Genomic DNA, 23,098 nt, shown 5'->3' with positions numbered 1-23,098 from the left:
CATGCTCTGGTGACAGGTACACATTATAACCTAGGAGGACATCTCATACATACCAAAATAATTGGAAGTATTGGCCAGGCACGGTGGCTCACACCTGTAATCCCAGCACTTTGGGAGGCCAAGGTGGGCGGATCACGGGGTCAAGAGATTGAGACCATCCTGGCCAACATGGTGAAACCCCATGTCTACTAAAAATACAAAAATTAGCTGGGCATGGTGGTGGGCGCCTGTAGTCACAGCTGCTTGGGAGGCTGAGGCAGAAGAATTGCTTGAACCCGAGAGGCAGAGGTTGCAGTGAGCTGAGATTGCCCCACTGCACTCCAGCCTGGCAACAGAGCGAGACTCTGTCTAAAAATAATGATAATTTTAAAAAAGATTTGGAAGTCTCTGCTAATATATAACCAATGTAAACTTTAGAAACGTGGGGGAGAGATTTCTAAGGGTGTTAGACAAAAAAAAAGGGAAAAATATAACACTAAATTAGGCAGAACTCACTAGTATAGGTGCATTTGCATCAGATACCAGATGTAATATATTAGCTTTTGCAGCTGGTGGCAGCTCTAATAGTTTACTCAGTTGGCTGAAATTTAGACTCAATGATGACCTACATTTAGTGATGTTCAGATGCCACAGTTTTCCTGGCAAAATGTGGATAAAGGACTCCAAAAGTTTTGGAATAATGACAATGTCAGAGTGGATTTATTGTGTATGACCTGCAAGCCTAATACTCAAATCTATTCCACGAAGAGGCCAAGAAGGCACTTCCTGCACTAAGGCGCTGAGGAATGTGTTAGTGAGAGATGCACTTGCAATTTTGCTGAAAAATAAGATTTGCTATTGCTGTCTTTTGTAGGCCAGGTGTAGCCATGGAGGATACCACCATTAAGATAAGCTCCCTTATTATATGAGGATAAGATTTCCAGATTATCAGAGGCCAGGTCACAGCACTTAAAAGACAAGGTGGACACATGTACTTTTAAGGTCAGCAGGAATGTATCAGTCACCGGAATGCCTTGACCTGCAGGGATCTTTGACTATGGCTAATTGACTGTAGTATCATAGGAATGAAATAAACAGAAAGCCTACCAGAGAATTGATTAAGTTACATAACAGAATAAACTCTAGATCTGGTACCACAAATTTAGTGGGTCTAAATTTCAGCCAACTGAGTAAACTGTTAGAGCTGCCCCCAGCTGCACAAGCTAACATATTACATCTGGTGTCTGTTGCAAATGCACCTAATTTGACTTACCACAAAATAATCACAGCCTGTTACACAATTACTAGACATAATTCAATTCAAAAACAGTCCCTTGATTCAAGGGGAGTCCAGGTAACTTTGAGGAAGGATATTGTGGCATTCACATGAGTACATTCCATAAATCTTCCTTTTAGCTTTCCCCTAAGGGACCTTCAGCCATTTAGCAGAGTGACTGTGCATTGGGAAGAAAAGGAATAACCATTTCTTTGGGGGCATTACTAAACTCTGGCTCTGAATTTACACTAATTCTTGGGGACTCAAAATGTCACTTTGCCACACCAGTCGAAGTAGAGCTGTTTTGGGAGTCCCTGAGACCATTCCTCTCAGATTCAATGAATCGTGAGGAGATAGAACTCAGCGTATAGTCATACTTGTGGCTAAGATTTATTATGGTTAAAAGATACAAAGAAAAATCAGCGAAGTGATTTGCATGGTGTGAAATCTGAAGGAAAATAGGCACAAGACTCCAAGAGTCTTCTCCCAAATGGACTCACCTGAGACATTAATTCCTCCAGCAATAAGTTGTGAAATATTGTCTACCAGAGAAGCTTAGAGACTTAGTGCCTGGGGTTTTAATTGTGGCATGGTTATATAGGTCCTTCTCTACTTAGCACCTATCAAAACTCCAGACTCCCTGGAGGAAAGCACGTGTTTAGTTTAAACCATATTGTTTGTACAAACAGTTTAGACACAGTTGACCACTCTTACAAGTTAGGATAGTGAGAACCCTACCAAAATCTGAGTTCCCAGATGCCAGCCTAGCGATAATACTTTAAGCAAAACTTGCAAAGAATAAGAGGCCTACTATGTTAACTCTTTCTTGCACAGAAGCTTAGAGTAGTCAGGTGATAGACGAAATCTTAAGTCTGATTCATAGTGGGCCTAGTTGATCAATGTGTTTCCTGAATTCCTGAATGTATAATTGAAATAGAATATTTGACAACTGACAGTATTCATCAATTAGCTCTCTGACCCATGGGTGATCTCCTTTATGGTAGAAAAGACTGAGTGGAAATACCTAGAACTTTCTTACCAAGATAGTAAAACAGAAGAAATACTTAATTCCCGGGAGAATTGAAGAGATTAAGTCACTGTAAAAGGCTTAAAGGAAGTAAAGGTGGTCATTTCTGTCACATCGCCATTTAACCCTAATCTGCTTGGCCTGTGAGGAGGGTGGATCATGGAGAGTAACTGTGCACCATCATAAACATGATCAGGCGTGACACCAACTGTGGCTGGTATCCCAGATGTACCTTTGCTGGAAGAAACCAGCATGGTCCCTGGTACATGATAAACAGCTACCATCCTGGCTAATGATTTTTGCTTGTTTTTGTTCCATACTAATTTGTAAGGACAAATTAAACAAAAGCAATTTGTTTTTAGTGTACAGCATCAACAGTACACACTCACAGTATTGCCTCAGGGATATGTCAGTTCTTCTGCCTTTTGCTGTAATAAAATAGTTCACAGAAACTTTCATTATCTTGGCATTCTATATAACATCCTATATATCCAGTACATTTACAACTTGATACTGATTGAATCAGATATGCAGGATATAGTACTTTAAGCAACTGAGTAAGTTATATACAAACTAGAGGATGGGAGATAAACCCCACAAAAATTCTGGGCTCTCTACGTTGAAGCTTCTGATGATTTAAAGGTCTGAAGCATGTACAAATATTTTCTGCAAGGAGAAACACAGATTACTGCATCCCTTACCACTTACCATGAAAGAAGAGGCACCATGTTTGGCAGGCCCTTTTGGGTGTTGGGGGCAACGTATATCACATAGGAGTGTGCTACTTCAAGCAAACTAGATATATCACCTATAAGTCTGCCCTTTTCAAATGGTGAAAAAAGAGAAGGCTCTGCAGCAAGTTCAGGTGACAGTATAAGATTCTCTGTTGATAGGGCTTTGTAATTCTACATATTCGGTGATTCTCATAATATCTGTGGCAAGTAGGGATGCTGCCTGGTGCTTTTGACAAGCTCCAGTAGTAAAATTACAGCACAGATCTCTAAGACATTGGAACAAATATATTCCTGCTTTAGTGGAAGTATATTCTTCTTTTGAAGCTTCTAGAATGTTCCTGGGCCCTGGGGGAGACTGCACAACTAACTGTAAGGCATGGGGTGGCCATGCGGCCTGAGTTTTCCATCATGAACTGGGTGTTCTCTAACCCACTGTGTTAGTTTCCTATAGCTGCTGTAACAAATTATCACAAACTTCTTGTTTGAAAACAATAGAAATTTATTCTTTCACAGTATTGGCAGCCAGGAGCCTGAAATCAGTATTACTCGAAGAAAATTAAGGTGTCAGTAGGGCCATGCTGTTCTGGGGGCTCTAGGGGAGAATCTATTTCTTGTCTTTTCCGTCTTCTTGTGACTGTCGGCATTCCTTGGCTTGAAACCGCATCACTTTAGTCTTTAGGGCTAGCATTTTTAAATCTCTCTCTGCTTTACCTTCCCATTGCCTTCTCTTTGTATATGTGCCAAATCTCCCTCTGTCTCTCTCTTTTAGGGATACATGTAATTGCATTTAGGGCCCATCTGGATTATCCAAAATAATCTCCCCATTTCTTGATCCTTAATCACATCTGAAAATAATCTTTAGCGTTTACCATACAATCAAACACTCATAGGTTCTAGGGATTAGAACATAAACATTTTTTGAGAGGCCAGTTTTCAGCCTTTCACACCCACCTAGACATAAGGTTGTATGTGTGCATCATCAAATGGAAGTTCAAATTGGGGCCATTTCAGAATGTATAAGTAAGTTGCAGAACCCTGTGGCTTGACTCAGAGTCCTTCAACAATAACACCTGTTGCATTGTCTCCTCTTCATTCATATCCCTGGCCTCCTGGGAAGTTCCTTACAACCAGCGGACTGAGAAAGAAAAAAAGTTGATTTACAAGTAGGTCTGCATGATATCCTGGTGCCACCTGAGAGCGGACAGCTATAGTACTATAGCATTCCACTGGGTGGCTCTAAAGGATGGTGGTAAAGGAAAATATTCCCATTGGTTGAAACTTCCAGATGGCACTGTGGTGTCCACTTTGCCTGTAGTGAGAGATAGCCAAAAATAAAGTACACTATTCACGGACAGTTTCTTATAGATTGGGTGGAACAGAATAGTGGCAAGGAAGTTTGGATAAGATGTGGATGGATGACTCAAAAGGAACACAGAATGGAGAAGATATTTTTGTCTTGTGTAAATGCCCACCAACGGGTTTCCACTGCAGAGGAGATGTAATGATCAGGTGGACAAAACAATGTGCTCTTTGGTCACCATCCTCACAGTGCTTCTTCAATAGGCTCATGAATAAAGTAGCTGTGTTAACAGAAATAGAGGCTGTCCATGGGCTTAATGACATGGCCTTACCCTTACCAATTCCATTTCTGGATATTTAATCTGCCAACCACAAAGACCGACACTGACTCCCTGCTATGCCACTATTTCCTGGAGGAGATGAATTAGCAACCTGATGGAAAGTTGATTATATTAGACCTCTTCCGTTGTAGAAGGTGCAGAGAGCCATTCTCAGTGGAATAAACAGATATTCCAGGTTTGGATTTGCCTACTCCATTCATAATGCTTGTAGCATCACCACCATCTATGGACTCACTATGGGAATTTACACAGCATTGTGTCTGGTCAATGCACTCATTTTACTGCAGAGAAGGTCAGTGGGCTCATACTTATTGGATTATTACATTCCTCATTACCTAGAAGAGACTGGCCTAATTGAATGGAGAAATGGCTTACATAAGTGTTAGTACACTGCCAGTTGGATATAACAACCTAAAAAGATGGAGCTTTGTTGTAAAGTATATAGTAAAAGCTTCAAATCAGAGACCCATTTACAGTGCTACCACCCCCAAAGCTAGAATATATAGGTTTGGGAATTAAGGGGCAGAAGTGGTTGTGGCTGCTTTCACTGTTACACCTAATAGTTTACTGACAGAATAATTGCTTCCAAACTTGACAATGTTCAGTTTTACTAGTTCTGAGATCTTAGATCACAGGGTGGCTGGCAATTTTTCTACCAGGAGGTATAGCAAAGGTTCTATCAAGTAAGAAGATGAGACTACCACCTGGAGATTTTGGCTTCTTCGTGCCACTAAACCATCAGGAAGAAAGGGGGGTTCATCTTCTGGATGAAGTAATTGATTCTGATTACCAAGGATAAATTAAGTTTAATGCAACATAACAAGAGCAAGAAAGACTACAACTGGAAATCTACAAAAACATACAAACAAAAAAAGACAAAATGATTAAAGAATAATGTATTTCATGAACAAAGGTTTTTTCTTTATCATTGTATGCCATAAAAATGCTGACCAGCTAATATTTTGACTGAGAACAAGTGGCATATGAAATACACAGCAAAAGAAAGAAGCTATAGGTGTCAAATAAGATGTCATGCCTAATTACAGAAGTGAAGACTGCAAAAGCTTTGCATATTTCCTCTTTGCTTATTATACATGCATGCTTATTTGTATATGCTAACAGTTTTCTTCTTCTGTCTCTTTTCAAGTATAATTTTATATACAAGTGTGGGAGCTTAACTTTACAATTGGGTCTTTAGTTAATAGAATATTCAGTGAATATTGTAACTAAATTCAAGGAGTCATTGATATAGCCAGCGATGTTGAGACGTCTTGTATTTGTTGTTGTTTTATTTAGGTTTTATTTGTTGTTCTTGTTTGGTGGAAACAGAGTGGTTTTATTTGATGTTGTTGGGTGGAAACAGAGTTGTTAAGTTGTTTTAAGGAAGTTGAAAAGTGAGTAGAAGGATGTATTTGGAAGCTGAGCAGCCAAAGTGTGTACTATGCCAGTTATCAACGTGTTGCTCTCAGCTCCACATACAGCCAACGTTGCCCTCCTTTGTGATACTGGAGCCAGATTCCATAAACATTTCTCTTTTACTAGATCACATGATGTTAAGCTTTGTCAGCAGATGGTGCTGAGGGACACTGCATGAGGAAGGGGCTCCTCTTCCAGCTTTGTTTGTCTTTCTCTCTTTTTGCTCTTGTGAACAGTGGCAGCCAATAGAGTGCAGGATACTTAGTGGCCCCTAGTCCTCAGCACTTTTTGGTGGTGCCCATCCAGGCAGCCAAGTTCCTTTGGCAACCCAGCTGGTTGGTTTCCAAGTGAACCTCCCAAGTGCGCCAGCAAGTGGCTTCCAAAGCCATTTCCATGGGCATCTCTGCTAGTGGCTTCCCAGTGAGTTTCATCAGTGCCCCAGCTGAGTGCAATAGGGGGCAAGAGAAAGATATAAAAGACATTTGTATTTGAAAGAAAAAATTAAAATGGCCTTGTTCACAGACCACCTGGTCATCTATGTAAGAAATTCTAAGGAATCCAGTAAAAACATCTATAAAATCTAATAAAGTGGGTTGGGTAAGGTTGTAAAGTATGAGATCAAGATATAAGATTATTTATATATGCTATTAGACATTGGAGTTTAAAAACAAAACCATTTTGAATATACTAAATATGAATATTAATAGAAATAAATATGACCCAAAAATTTCCAGAGGCAGTCCTTCTTTTGAACTCCTACACTTCATGGTGGATGCACCAAGATGGTAAAGTTCTGACAATTATTTTCATTATTTATCAGAGATAATTTTCGAGCTGTTAACTTGGAAAGATGAGGTCATGTCTCCTTTCTGGTCAAGGAAAATGCTTACTTACTGCTTACAAAAAGGATGAATACCCTAAGCTCAATGTTTCTCAGTTGTGATGTATGGCATTCATATGGGTCCACTGCTGACATGGTTTGGATCTGCGTCCCCAGCAAATCTCATGTCGAATTATAGTCCCCAGTTTTGGAGGTGGGGCCTCGTAGGAGGTTATTGGATCATGGGAGTGGTTTCTCGTGAATGGTTTAGCCCCGTCCTCTTGGTGCTGTTCTTGTGATAGTGAGTTAGTAAGGGAGTTCTTGTGAGATCTGGTTGTTTAAAAGTGTGCAGCGCCTCCCCTTCCCTCTCTCTTGCTCCTGCTCCTGCCATGTGAGATACCTAGCTCCTCCTTTGCCTTCCACCATGATTGTAAGTTTTCTGAGGCCTCTCAAGAAGCCAAGCAGATGCCAGCATCATGCTTCCTCTACGGTCTGTGGAACTGTGAGCCAATTAAACCTCTTTTCTTTATGAATTACCCAGTCTCAGGTATTTTCTTATAGCAATGCAAGAATGGACTAATACAACCTCCATGGGATGTAGAGGCATGGAAAACTCATGCATATATGCTGATGTTTATGCTGCTTGCTGTGTCATGAGTAGTAAAATCCTTTGTCTCTGATCCAGTAGTCTTATGTCTTCTGCTGGCATTCATGAAATTGTAATAGGCTAACTTAGTTCTTATATGGGGTGAATGGGGTGAGATAAAATCAAAGACCTAATAGAGACGTATACACTGAAAAACATTGTTCAGAAATAAGAAAGAAATTCAAAATAAATGAAGAAATATAACATGATTGTGAACTGGGAGACTAGATATTATTAAGATAACCATTCTCATTTATGGTATACTGCATGTAACTATGTGTCATTTTATTTGTTAAAGAGTAAAATACTGTGGCAAGAATTGGTGGGAATATGAACTGATACGTTTTGGCTTTGTGTCCCCACGTAAATCTCATCTTCAACTGCAGTTCCCATAATTCCCGTATGTGGTGGGAGGGACCCAGTGGGATGTAATTGAATCATGGAGGTGGTTACCTCCATGCTGTTCTCGTGATAGTGAGTGAGTTCTCAAGAGAACTGATGGTTTTATAAGGGGCTTTTCCCCCTTTTGCTCAGTACTTCTCCTTACTGCTGTACCCCGTGAAGAAGGACATGTTTGCTTCCCCTTCCACAATGATTTAAGTTTCCTGAGACCTCTTCAGAAATGCTGAACCGTGAGTCAATTAAACCTCTTTTCTTTAAAAATTACCCAGTCTTGGGTATGTCTTTATTAGCAGTATGAGAAAGGACTCCACATTTCACCAATACTTTTCACTTTCTGTGATTGGATTATAGCACATTCTAGTGGATGTGAGGTAGTATCTCATTATGGTTTTGATTTACATTTCTCTGATGGCTAATGATATTAAGCATTTCTCATGTGTTTATTGGCCATTTGTATATCTTGTTGGTAGAAATACCAGTGTAGATAATTTTCCTGTTTTTTAATTGTTATTTTTTAAATTATTGAGTGTAAGAGTTATTTATATGGTCTAAATACAAGTCCCTTATCAGATATGTAATTTTAAAATATTTTCTTCATTTTTGTGAGTTATATTTTATTGATATCAATGTCATTTGATGCACATATGTTTTTAATTTTGATAATGTCCAGTTTATCTATATTTTGTTGCTTATGCTTTTGCTGTGATATCTAAGGAAACATTGCCTAACCAATGACAATGAAGATTTGTTCCTATTTTTTCCTAAGAGTGTTATACTTTTAGCACTTAAAGACTCTGATCCTTTCTGAGTTTAATTTTTTTTTTTTTTTTTTTTTTTGAGACCGAGTCTTGCTCTGTCACCCAGGCTGGAGTGCAGTGGCGCGATCTTGGCTCACTGCAGCCTCTGCCTCCCGGGTTCAGGCCATTTCTTGCCTCAGCCTCCCGAGTAGCTGGGATTATAGGCACCCGCTGCCATACACGGCTGATTTTTGTATTTTTAGTAGAGATGGGGTTTCACCATGTTGGCCAGGCTGGTCTCGAACTCCTGACTTCATGATCTGTATGCCTCAGCCTTCCAAAGTGTTGGGATTACAGGCATGAGCCACCATGCCTAGTGTTAATTTTTGTATATTTTTTGATGGAAGGAAGAAGGGGTTGGGCCCTAGGTCAAATATCACAAACTCTTGCTGTTCTTACTGAATTTTAAAAGATTTTCTTTAATAAATGTTTTATAATTTGCTTTATGCCTTTAGGACAAATTACTTAGACTTTAAATGGTTGGATATCTTAAATAGTTTTCATCAGTTATACTTTTTCCACTGGGGAGTGGGTCATGGACCGCCTCACGCTGTCACCTTGCAAGTGGAACTCAGATTCTTTTTATTTTTTCCTTTTCTGGTATATTCTGTAGTATTTTGTTGAAAGCTTAACATGCTGCATAGGACAGTGCATAGTGAGATGTATATATATTTTTGGTTGGAGATGAGTCCTTCCTTTCTGCTGGCTCTTCAGTGTAAGGATGTGTGTTTATCGAGTCTCCTTGGACATTGTCTTTGCCAGGGAAAGTGTCATAATCTGTATAGTCTCAGTTATGACAGGTGAAGATAATACAGACCCACTAATTCTATGCCTTTGAGTATTGTTTTAAATATAGGGAAGATCACTATCTAAATATTAATGAGCAAGGAACATGCATATTAAACTCATGTCTAGTCCCGGATGATACTGACATCCAAATTGCTGAATATGGTGGCAGAGGTCATGACAACAGGAGCCTCTGCACAGTAATTAGTCAGGCAGGTATACAGTAGGTAGAAAAGTGGTCTTCCCATGTTTAGTTGAGAATGCCATGTAACCATGAAATGTAGAGCCTATGGGAAAATTTTTTTAAAAAAACAGGATCCTTGAAAGAAAAAGATGAGAGAGAGCTAGATAGGCTGCTAAGTGAGTCCAGAGGGTCTTGCATAGACAGATTTGGCTGTGACAGAGTCCTGGTGGTTTTAAACATCTTAAATATCTGACACTGCCGTTATTAGGAATTTCAGTAACTATTCTTTGTTCGAATAATATGAATCTTCAAGAGCTTTTGAGATGGAAAATGCATTTGTCAGAATAGGCTAGCTCTTCTGATGTCTTTACAAATCAAACCCTAAAATCTCAGTGATTTAAGACAGAAAGTTTTTGTTTGTTTGTTTGTTTTCTTTCTCATATAATGCTACGAAGGTCAGGCAACTGCCCCAGGTAGCTTTTGTCCCTATGGTGACTTAGAGACCCATGCCTCTTCCATTTCGTAGCTCTCCTATCTTCGAGGTTGCCTTCAGAGGCAAAGTGAGAGGTGAATAAGCCCCATTCATTCTTAAAATCCTTGGTTTGGAAGTAACTTCCCGTGTATGCACAAACAACCAAAATCCAGAAGTGCGGCTCCGATCTAATGACAAGGAAAATGGGAAATCCATGGACACTGATAGTCTGCCACAGACAGTTCATCCGCCCCTCAATGAAATGCCCTTGATCAGCTGGTTCTCTTGACTCTGGGTCTATCTAGTCCTGTAAGAGGCCCTTTCACTGCTGCTGTCATTGGTCCCACTGCTTCTAACCTGTTGCTCTGTGCTATGTATAATTCTAAGTCAATTTGATAAAGCATATGTTTTTATCTAAAGAGAAGTTAGACATACTCAGGTTAGAATGAGAAAGGGCACAAAATAACTTTTTAATAGATTATCTGCAATGCGGTGGGTCTTATGGTAGGCACTTTACCAAAGTTATCTTTTGTTAATTGCTTGAATTCTATTTGTTAGTCTAGGCTGGATTTAACTATGACTAAAACAAAGAAAGCAGAGCCCTTAATTGCATGTCACCTCAGTTTTCCTGATGTAAGATATTAGCAATGTCAAGAAAGAAGCATTACTATTATAAGTGCTATGACCTCCTAAGTTAAAAGGGTATTTTCTTCTCGTCTTTTTCCCTTTTTTCTTTTCGTTTTTATTCTGAGTTCTCAAATTAAGCTGATAACATAAAAATGACATTATCTGAGAAAAATTTACATTAATTCTAACCCAGGCTTCTTTTTGCTCTTTCATTAAGATTTGTCTCAAATTATTTCTCCAGTTATCAAAGCTTTGATTCTCCACCACTCTTAGAGCTCTGGAAAGGAAGAATGTAATTTCAAGCAGTCTGCATGTTCAAGGATAGCTCTGAAATAAATAATGTATGACACAGATCCAAGATTACTGGAGGAGTTTATCACAATAAATGGACCAGATTCTTGGATTTATGCACTTTAAAGAGATAAATTTAGTACCCTAAAATTGGACATATTTCCAAGAATTAAAACTTTATATTCTTACTTATCTCACTTTGGTTTACAATGTAAAATCTTGAACCTATTTTCTAAAAGGTAGAAGAAGAACACTTTAGCTTTAAAAATATAATATTATTTCTAATAATATTAAGAGCATATAAAACAGTAAAATATTACATAGTAATAAGTAATGAAGTATTGACACATTCTACAACATGAATGAACTAGAAAGCATTATGCTAATTGAAAGAAGCTCATCATAAAAGACCACATACTGAGTGTATGTTCCATTTAGATGAAATACATGGAATAGGCAAATACATACAAACAGAAGGTAGATTAGTGGTTGCCCAGGGCTGAGGGTGAATTGGGAATGAGGAGTGACTGCAAACAGGCAATTTCTTACTGGGAAAGATGAAAATGTTCTGAAATTAGATTATGGTGATGGCCACAAAACTAAATGTACTAAAAATCATTGACTTCTATACTTTGATCAGGATACTTTTATGGTATATTAGTTATATCTTAATAAAGGTGCCTTAGAGAAAACTTTGAACCAATCATCTGTTGTGAAACAATTTGGAAACGTAAAAGTACATGATTATGTAGAAAAGAGCATTTATAATATATATACCTGTACATATTTCACATAGAATTAATTTCATCCTGTTCAAGAAAAGATCATTTTCCCTTTGCATGACAATGTAAGGTTTCAAACACAAACTACCTCTGTAAAATTTCAAAATTAACTCTAATTTTTATGTAAAAAATACAAATATTTGCTTCCATCCTATACAAAAAATTAGATGTATGTTTATATGAATAATACAAGGAATGAGAAACATACTTCAAAGTGTTTCCAGTGATTACATTAGGTGATGAGATTACCCTTTGTTTTCTTTCTTTGCATATTTTTCAGTTTTCTATCTGGAAATCATGTTAACTAATTTATAATAAATAAATAAATGGTTTTTTTTAAAAAAGGGAAGCAGTAAAAGATAGCTGCCTAATACCTCAATAACGAAAAAAAATCATTTTTTTGCTTAATTAGTATGCTGTTTGCACAGATTCACTTTTGCTTCCGCAATGTTTCATTTTCTGGTTTGAACTCTGATGCAGTTGCTTTCTGAGTATTGGTCTGCTAGTGAAAGCAGATTAAGCATTTCTGCTATCAAATTTTAAAAATTCAGTGTTTAAAAAACGTGGCATAGTAGAAGCTTTGCTAGACCTTTCCAGAACTGTATCATTGTATAATGTACGAGATTTGGAAACGGAAATAGACCAACTTGTGTGTGCCTCCCATGGCTGTAAGTGGGACGATTATTCCTATACCTGCTTTTTGCCAACGTTGCTTCTGTCCTAAGGAAATTCTGCCATCTGAGTCTTCCTTGAAGCAAACGTACACCTTCCCAGAATCATCTTTTATTCCCTCCTTTTGTCCATCTCCCTGATTTGCCGTAATAGGGCATTCTCCTAAATGTCAGACAGTCAAAACCTTATGACGGTCTTTCCGGGTATTCAATGGGTGAATGAATAAGAACTTGAACACATTGGGAGTCTGCTACTGGGAGGAGTGTCACTTCAGCTCATTCTCTCTCAGACTCTGCAGAAATCAGTTTTGTGGTGATTCCATAGAACAGTGGTTTCCAAGGGGACATTTGGTAACCTCTGCATATATTTTTTATTGTCCCAATGTGGGTGAGGTGTGATTGGCCTTTTACCCACCCACTGTGTTCACAGGGCTGTATGAGTCTGCTAGGACTGTATGAGTCCGCTAGGGCTGTATGAGTCCACTAGGACTGCCACAACAAAATACCACAGACTAGGTGGCTTAAAAACAGACATTTTCTCTTAGTTCTGAAAGCTGGAAGTCCAGATCAAGGTGCAAGGAGGGTTGGTTTCTGGTCAGGCCTCCCCTCCTGGCTTGCATTTAACTGCCTTCTTGCTGTGGCCTCATTTAGCTGCTTCTCTGTGCATGCTCAGAGATTTCTCTGGTATTGAAGCCACGTTGTTGTCTGGGGTAATACCTGAGGTTCGTTGCCTCATGCCAAGAAAATTGAGGACATGGACACACACAAGGAGTGAGTTTAGGAGCAGAGGTTTAATAGGCACAAGAAAGATAAAGGAGAATAGCTCTTGTGAGAGAGAGGGTTGCAAGAGTAGGTCTTCCGGCCCACTGCGGAGTGCACCGGATTTTACAGACAGGCTTGAGGAGGCAGTGTCTGATTTACATAGGGCACACAGATTGATTGGACCAGGTATGATGTTTACATAGTACATGGGGAAGCTGGCCACCCCACCCTAATCTTATTATGCAAATGAACTTTCCACTTGACCTGGGCTGTGTCATCTGCTGCCTACTGCAAATGTGGTTGGAAAGGAGAAGGAAAGATGGAGCCGCCATTTTGAACATGCATAGTCCCAGGTGGCCCTTTCCTATTGGCACAGCTGCCTAGCCTTCACCTGTGCAAACTTGTAGCCTGCCTTTCTAAGTCTGCAGCTTGATTTTATAGGCTACTCTTTGTTAGCAAAGAAAATGATTTTGGGGCTGCTTTTCCTTAAAAGGAAAACCTTACCAAGGACCTTCCTGCCCTCACTATCTGCCTACATAACTTCTTCTTAACTCCTGTGTCATTATGTTCTTTTTCTTTCTCTCTTTTTAGAGACAGGGTCTCACTCTGTTGCCCAGGCTGGCACTCACTGTCACCTTGAACCCCTGAGGGCTCAAGCGATCCTCCTGCCTTAGCATCCCAAGTATCTAGGGCTAGAGGTGCATACCACCATGCCTGGCTAAGTTTTAAATTTTTTGTAGAGATGGGGGTTTCATTATGTTGCCCAAGCTGGTCTTGAACTCCTGGCCTCAAGAGATCCTCCTACCCTGGCTTCCCAAAGTGCTGGGACGACAGATGTGAACCGCTGTGCCCAGCCTCTTCTTATGAGGATACTAGTCTTGCCAGATCAGGGCCCACCCTTTTGACCTCATTTAACCATAATTGCCCACTTACAGGTTCTGTCTCCAAATACAGTCCCACGGGGATTAGGGCCACATACGAATTTTAGAGGGACAGGATTTAGTCTATAGACAGTGCTTAGGCCAAAAAAGCCCTGCCATAAAGAGATTCAGAGTTGTCTCAGTTTCCTCATCAATAAAGTGAGGGCAATCCTGATGCTTATTGCAGTGGATGATTGTGGAGAGCAAAAGAGCTGACAAACATCAAGCACTTAGAACAGGGCTGGAGACAGTGTGAGAGCTTGCCAAGCGTTGGGCATTGTTACTTTGTTACTTTTGACATTTTTGTTATTTAGCTGTTGTATCCTTTGGGTATCCTGATATGCTCTAATTTTTAAGTGCTTACCCCATACCATGTATGTATAATAATTAAGCAGAATTTAAGGGACCTGGCTGAGCAGAACATGAGGAGAGGGCTGTGGAGCGGTCCATGTAGAACCTGTGGCAGCACCTTCGCAGGCCTGGGACAGTGACCTCTGCCTGGACCACTTCTGACTATTTTACAGTGATGCAACACCAATGGCTGTTTCCTCTTGGAGACATGGTGGCACTCTGGTGACACCAGCGTGTCTCCTTGCATTTCACTCTCTTTCTCACGGATTAGGTTGTCTTTCCTTTGGACCGTATGACCTGAACTTGCTGGGTCATTAGAGACTCTTACAAGCACCTCCTCTGGAAAGTCAGTTGGAAAGGAGTCTACAAGTCCATTCCATGTTTCCTGATAAAAAAGGAACTAGTAACATACCCCAGAGACAAGGATAAATCAGAATTTCTTTCTCTAAATTAAGACTCAAGTCATTCCACATAAGAAATATGCAGAGCACTTTTATTACTGAAGGACAGAAGAGGAGAACCTTTTCATTCACACAGCTTCTAGCTTATGAAGTATAATATGCAACCTTAGAAAGAATTGTTTTAACTCTAAACAAATGAACGAGGAAATTAAATTGAAATTACAATAGTTGAAAATGTAATTTGTTTATAAAATAAATATCTCCCTGTAAGTCACATCACTTTGATTTCTGAAATCCCCCAAATTCTATGTTAAATGATTTCACTGTTTGGTCCCCATTTTTTTCCCCCTCCTTTCAAGAGTTACTATAATTACATGCACTAATAGAATTCTTTATGAGATAGAGCCTGGAGCTAGGTAGCAAACCTTTTGCAGAGGGAAGGGTATTTTTGTCATATACCTCCCTTGGTGTGAATTACTTGTATAGGTAACTCTCAATTTAAATGAGCATAAACTACCTAAATTAATGAAGTGAATGAGCTTATGGATCTTGCTGTAGTCATGTTCTATTTGTTGTGTAACTATTCATTGGGGTCTAGATGCTTAGATGAAACCATGTTAGTTTAGGTTTCATCTAAACTCAATAATATGAAACTAAGTCATTGTTCTATATATATTTTTATTTAAAAAAAAAAAAAAACTTGAGATGGGGTCTTGCTGTGTTGCCCAGGCTGGTCTAGAACTCCTGGGCTCAAAAGATCCTCCTTCTACAGCCTCCCAAAGTGCTTGGATTGCAGACATAAGCCACCATGCTCAGCCAGTTCTGCATTTTTGATAGATTCCCAACAACCGACCCTAATGTACCGTGGAATGTAAATTGTGCCTATGGCCAGCAGGTGGCAGTGTTCAAACCAATTTAATTAAGCTCAGTAAGATGAATAGCTACATTTTTACTGAGCACCTACCTACCTTACAGCATTGTGCTAGGTGTAAGAGATGCAACACTAAACAAAAACTGAACCACTTATTGCCCCATATAGTTTATTTTTTGTTCTTGTACTATGTGTGAGACTAGAAAACCTTTGAATAATCCCTCAAAATGCTTACAAAATGACCGTGTTTTATATCGATGGGTAAGGGAGGTAGTGGAGAGGATGTCACACAAGAATCACGAACTATAATACAAAACTAAGAGTAAAGGGTCATTAGAATCACAGGAAAAAAATCACATTTTTACTGCTCATAGGCAGTAAAAATCTGTTTCAATAATGATCATAGGGAAGCAATTGTTCTTCGAGTCGTCTCTCACTTTACTGTCCTGTGTCTAGGATGATGGGCCACAATCCCTTATGTGTAATCCTTTGGGCCAGATGTGTTTAGAACTCAGGATTTTGGTGATTTTAGAACAGTAGCACAACATATACTGTGCATTACCTAACACCCACTCGTGGAACCTGGGGAACCTTGAAATAAATCAAACACATTCATATTTATGCCATAAAATATATGAGAGTCCACTCTATATGGCCTCATGTTGGTCAGATCTGCTTTGCCAAAAGCTTTGGGTTTTCAGAGACTTTTGGATATTAGGGTGGCAGATGAGGTATTGTAGACCTATGACATACTATCCCATGAAAAAGCATCTACCCTAAAATCTCCAGAAAAGATGTCAGAACTTTCTTTGGTAAACCATTCCAATTTTCTAGAACATGGGTTCGCAGTGTATAGAAGCTATGAGAGTTTGATTTCTGCATTTGTTTCAACATTTGTTCAGTATTGTTGGGTGTTGAGCAATGGCATGCTTGTGTTAAAGTAGACTAGAATTAATTTTGTTTTGGGAATGTTTAAATCATTTCATTAGATATTTTGAGCTGATAAAGAATGTTGTAACATTAGGATTAGAAATTTTGACTACAGAAAAAAGAATCTTTTGCTCATGATCACTTAAAAATGTGACTTGAGGTTTCTGCTGAGTTTCAATGTACCTACTGATAATAAAAACAAGTTAACTAAAAAGCCAAGTAAAAAACATACTGCATCAAAGCAGGCAAAGCCTTCTGTTGCTTATAGTCATCCAGCTGTTGCTTATCCAGTTTTATTTAACTTGTGAAAACCAAGGGTAGAATTTACCATAATATCTTGGAATGTTATTGATCTTAGTTGACTCTAGATTTTAACAGATTGCTTTTTAATTTTGTAATTTAAGAAACAAACTTAGAACATTTTCACTGCAATTTCTCCGAGTGAATAGAGACCCTAAAAGAAATATTATTTCCAGGAAGCCAGAAGAATCTCCAAATGAAGTTATGACCGAAATAAACAGGATAAGAGGGAAAAAGGGAAGGATAACCAATGAGGTTACAGAGCTTTTCAAATGGAAGAACGATACCAGTGTTCTTAGCCAGGCATATTATTCCTTCAGATACCTGATTTTACAAATTGTCTTTATTGGTTTGTTTTATTGTTGAGTCTTTTCCTTGTTCTCAAAAGTATTCCAAGCAGTGTATATAAACACATACAAAAATGTGAGGAGCACGGGAAGGAAATTAGGGAAGGCAGGGTGAAAGCTAGCACATCACCGTTTGTACGTAGCCTCTGATCTCACCAGGTACCAAAGTGAAGAGAGAAGCACTCTCAGTTACTTGAGAGTATTACCTCACTGAGGCCAGAGAGCACATTCTAGTCACTGTATCCACCCGGGGCACAGCATGGTATGTCTTGGAGCAGGCCAGTGATATATGCTTGATATTACAAGTATTTGTCAAATGAATCAAGATTTATAGTGTCTTTATGATGAAAAATAACTGTAGTGCTCTGTAGAAATTCAGCTTGTATTTAGCTTTCAGACATTTCCCTCTGGCCTTCAGAAGGGGATGCTGTTTGTAGGGACCACTGTCCCCAGTAACGTCGTTAAGAATAAGAGGGCAAATTGTATATGGGCTTTTCCTCATTGGCTCATTCATTATTAAACTGATGTGATTGTTGAACAAACATTTATTGACTCAATTTGTTCCACAACACGTGGATTCTAAAAACTGTCTAGGAAAGGGAGAGTGTAATTAAATACATACGAAAACTTGTATGAGTTATGTGAGTGACCTTGCAGTGCCTTGCTGTTAACACTTAAAGAACATGTAGTTCATTGTAGGCACTTGGTAAATATTTGTTGAAGGAACTAATGAAGAGGTCATCAGGTAGATGGAAGAGAAAGGCATTCTAATCAGATGGGGAACAAGCAAAGATTTGAGGAGCTACTGGCGCTCCAGGAGGAAGGATGATGTATGTGTATTGGTGTGGGAGCACTGGGAACACCTGGTGAGAAATTAGTCTGGTTTGGTGAAATAGATTTAAATCAGATTTGCAGTGCTACCAAAGGGAGTTTTATTTTATTGTGTTTTTTGCTTTTAAATTTTGTTTTATTATTTGTTTTTTCATTTCTTTGTCAGAAATGTGATCTCCAGCTAAAGTGAGATAGAAGGCTAATATGCAGAAACACCAGCTCATTTGACACACGTCATCTTACCAAGTACCCCTAATAATCCTCTGAAGCAGTGTTCCCATTTTCCATATTAGAAAACAGAAACCTGCTGGGTGTGGTGGCTCACGCCTGTAATCCCAGCACTTTGGGAGGCCGAGGCGGTCGGATCACTTGAGATCAGGAGTTGGAGACCGGTCTGGCCAATATGGTGAAGCCCCATCTCTACTAAAAACACAAAAAATTAGTCAGGTGTGGTGGTGCGTGCCTGTAGTGTCAGCTACTTGGGAGGCTGAGGTGGGAGAATCACTTGAACCCGGGAGGCAGAGGTTGCAGTGAGCTGAGATCTTGCCACTGCACTCCAGTCTGCACAACAGAGCAAGACTCCGTCTCAAGAAGAGACAAACAAATGGAAACTCAGAGAGTTGAGCCATTGGCTCAAGATCACTCATTAATGAAAGGAAACTCTAGCTCTTCTTAATTAAGCAAAATCCCATTCTTTTTTCCTTTTTTTTTTTTTTTGAGATGGAGTCTCACTCTGTAGCCCAGGCTGGAGTGCAGGGACGTGATCTCAGCTCACTGCAATCTCCGCCTCCGGGGTTCAAGCAGTTCTCTGCCTCAGCCTCCTAAGTAGCTGGGATTTTAGGTGCCTGCCACCACACCTGCTAATTTTTGTATTTTTAGTAGAGATGGAGTTTCACCGTCTTGGCCAGGCTGGTCCTGAACTCCTGACCTCATGATCCACCCGCCTCGGCCTCCCAAAGTGCTGGGATTACAGGCGTGAGCCACCGGGCCTGGCCAAAATCCTATTCTTAAGATTGGCAAGGAGGGAGAGTAGAGTATCTACATGGGGAGCAGACCTGGTACCGGCAGTTCCTATTCTGTTCCCCAGACTCATCTTCTCTTGGACGATCACTCTGCAGTCCCCACTCAGCCACATTGCCTCCTCATGTAGACTTGGGAGCACAGGGAGGACAGGCTGGAAGTCTCAAACAAACGTTTAACGTTTAGGAAATAAACATAGTCATTAGTCATAAATTATTGTGAGCTGCCTTTAGTTGTGAGACCCCGTGGAGATCCCTCTTTGCTTACCTCTGTCCTTCTTCGTGTCACAGAGAAGATCTTTAACTCCTACAACCATGAAGACCTTCAGAAAATGAAATTCCTGCCCAAGAGAGTGGATGCCCACAGAGACACTGGTTGTTTCATATTCTGCCTACTAAAGACTTATCTGTATTCAAGGTATTGGAGTACTCGTCATGGTGCCTGCCACTTGGTAGAGGCTTATGCATATTAGCTACTATTATGCACCTCAGTTTCCATTTTTGACAATCAACTTCTACGGGATTGATCCTGAGGCACCATGCTTATTCTTGTGGCCCTGATGACTCAGTATTTTATTCTGTTCTCACGCTGCTATAAAGAACTGAACTACCAGAGACTGGGTAATTTATGAAGAGAAAAGGTTTACTTGACTCACAGTTTTGCGGGCTTAACAGGAAACGTGACTGGGAAGCCTCAGGAAACTTACAATCATGGCGGAAGGCAAAGAGGAAGCAGGCATCTTCTTCACACGGTGGCAGGAAAAAGAGAGTGAAGTGGGAAGCGCTGCATACTTTTAAACCATCAGATCTCATGAGAACTCACTCACTATCGTGAGAGCAGCAAGGGGGAAATCCAACCCCATAATCCTATCACCTCCCACCAGGTTCCTCTTCCAATTTGACATGAGATTTGGGTGGGGACACACATCCAAACCATATCACTCTGTGTGATAACCTTATCGATGTAGAGATAGAGTCAATATTCCCATAAGGAATAGATACATAGACTAGCAATGGGGCCGTTTTACTATAGGATTATTAGGAGTTGATGCTGAGGCTTAGCCAGGCCTTTCTATTGAAAGGCCCCTTTTCCTGGGCTTTCATTAGAAAAGAGAGAGAAAGGGAAGAGAGAACCTATGTCTCAAGTTGTAAATTTGTAAAGAACACCACAGCTGTTTAACAGCCTTCCTAGTGCATGGACATTTTCTTAGGCTTCTAAGATTCCTTGGGAAAGCAACACTGAATGGCTGTTAAAATGCCTTAGGAATCATGGAAAACTAGGAGACTTTGAAGTGACAGGCAAATGTCCAATTTTCTGAAGAAGAAAGACACGTTTTGCCTCCTCGATGGTAAGCCCCATTTCATGTCTTCATTAGCAGAAGTCTAATAAGGATTTGTTAAAAGATGGTTTGAAAACATCTGCGCAGGAAACATGCACCCTACTAAAATCCGGCTCTCCAGAGCTTAACAAGGACCAAGCTGAGCCAGATCAGCACTGTTTCTTTTGGGGGTAGATTGCCAGTTGGATGGCTCAGGAGGTCATGTATTTGCATCTCAGCCAAGACTCCTAACACAAATTGATTTCTATTTTATGTCAGTGCCTGTTGTGTGCCAAGCCCTATGTTAAGCATTGAGAATTATCAAGCTAAAATGGCTCAGTTTTATGATAGCAGAAGTATTCTATTTTTCTCAATAGATGCACACATATGAATGGTTGGAAATTCTGAAGTTAATAAAATTAATGGCAGATTTAATATATTGAATAAACACACCTAGTTCCTGAGGCATTGCCCCCCTAAAGAGTGGTCTTTCATGGCATTTATCCGGGCTCTGCCCTGCCTTGTAAATGCTCTACCAACATTTTGGTGGCGATGTTTATATATTTTTGGATAAACCAAAAATGGCGAGAAAAACGTTATTCATTGATGAAACTAGTCCAGAAAGATGATCCTTTTCTCTGACAAAGACCAAAATTGTGATAAATAGTAACTACAAAGTCTTATACTCTTTTCTACTAATTAAAAAAAACATCTACTTTTGTGTTTATGTGTGTGTTAAAGATTTAGTATTAGTGCATGGAATTTTAACCATAAACCATTGAAATATAAATAAGATAAATAAAATCTTCCTATCCAACAGATTTCTCCTTCTTTCCAAACAACCAATCTTTGTTCTAACAAAATTTGTTCTAACAAGTCTTTTCTTTTGTTTTTCCCAGTAGCTCATGAACTCCTCAAAGTCAGGGCCTGTATATTGTAGCCTCAATGTCTGATAAAATGCCTGGATGCTCGAAAGTCCACAATAAGCACTTCCTGAAGATGTATTCCCCGCCCCTGCAGAAAACTTAATTTGCTCTAATATTGCATTAATTATAGAATAGCATCTGTATCAAGTTTATATTGCTACTATAACAAATTGTCCCCAAATTAATGGCTTAAAACAACACAGATTTGCTATCCCACAGTTGCAGAGGTCAGAAATTCCACAGGGATCTCACTGAGCTCAAATTTGTGGACAGGACTGCATTCCTTCCTAAGGCTCAAGGGGAGAATCTGTTTCTTTCCTCTTCCTAATTCCAAATGCTCTCTATATTCCTTGGCTTTTGGTCCCCTTCCTCCGTCTTCAAACCAGCAATTGTCTGACCCTTTTGCTGTGGTCACGTTTCTGTGTCTGGCCACTCGGCTAGGACAGGTTCCCAGGTTTTCATGTAAGGTTTCCTGTAATAAGATTGGGACCACTTGTGTAATCCAGGATATTGCCATGTAAAATAATGTATTCATAGATTAGGATTAGGGCATGAACGTTGTTGTGAGGCCATTACTACTCTTAGCATAGTATCCAGATAAGAACGGCAGTAGTGTTAAGCTATTAGAATATGCCCAGAATATTTTTACTATGTCTCACTTCAATCGAGCACTTGAGAATTGTGGGAAAGAACCAGAACAGGGAGGAGGAGGTTTGGAGTTGTACCAATCTCAAGGGCGTTTGAAGGAATAGAGTGTTTGGCTTAGAAAAATATAGCTTAGACCTCTATTTAGGGGTAGGGGCGGACTGTGATTGATGAGGCCTGAGATGACGGCTGTCTTCAGAATATCAGAAAGTTCTGTCACAGACAGAGGATTGAAACTTATGCTTCACAATCTCAAAGAACAGAATAGAATAAATATCTGGAAACTCCTAGAGTGCAGCTTTTGGCAGAAAATCAGGCAGAGCTGTTATGGCTGTTACTGATGTCCTTAAGTGCCACAGGCTAGAAATGTCATAGCTTGATGGTGTGGGAAGTCTTATAAAAAATATTTAAGTGTTAGATGAGGGATCATCTCAGATGAACCCTTAACCTAAATCTAATCCTCGTAGTCAATCTCGTAGTTAATGATTGTGTAACATTCTATAAGGCTTAGAATTCTTTTTTTTTTTTTTTTTTGAGAGTTTTGCTCTTGTTGCCCAGGCTGGAGTACAATGGCACGATATCGGCTCACTGTAGCCTCAACCTCCTGGGTTCAAGCGTTTCTTCTGTCTCAGCCTCCTGAGTAACTACGATTACTGGGATTACAGGGGCCCACCACCACGCCTAGCTAATATTTTGTATTTTTAGTAGACATGGGGTTTCACCATGTTGGCCAGGCTCCTGACCTCCACCCGCCTCGGCCTCCGAAAGTGCTGGGATTACAGGCGTAAGCCACCATGCCTGGCCTTATTCATAGCTTTTGAATACCTCTGATTGCATATAGCTACAGTCTAACAGGGCCCTTCATCTTTATTGAGGATCGTTTTGTTCTCACAAAATCCATTGTAAGGATCTATCCCATGCCACAA

At 39.8% G+C, this 23,098-nt stretch overlaps 1 protein-coding gene across 2 annotated transcripts in view; it reads left to right on the top strand.

Annotated features, from left to right (window-relative positions):
* Positions 1-23,098, top strand: part of LOC105490129 (transmembrane protein 182) — an 88,325-nt gene that overhangs the window by 1,325 nt on the left and 63,902 nt on the right. The gene's annotated exons all lie outside the window — the stretch shown is intronic.

Source organism: Macaca nemestrina, chromosome 13, assembly GCF_043159975.1.
Source record: "Macaca nemestrina isolate mMacNem1 chromosome 13, mMacNem.hap1, whole genome shotgun sequence".
NCBI lineage: Eukaryota > Metazoa > Chordata > Mammalia > Primates > Cercopithecidae > Macaca > Macaca nemestrina.
The sequence above is the reverse complement of the archived record's forward strand: the minus strand, read 5'-3'. Positions and strand labels throughout refer to the sequence as shown.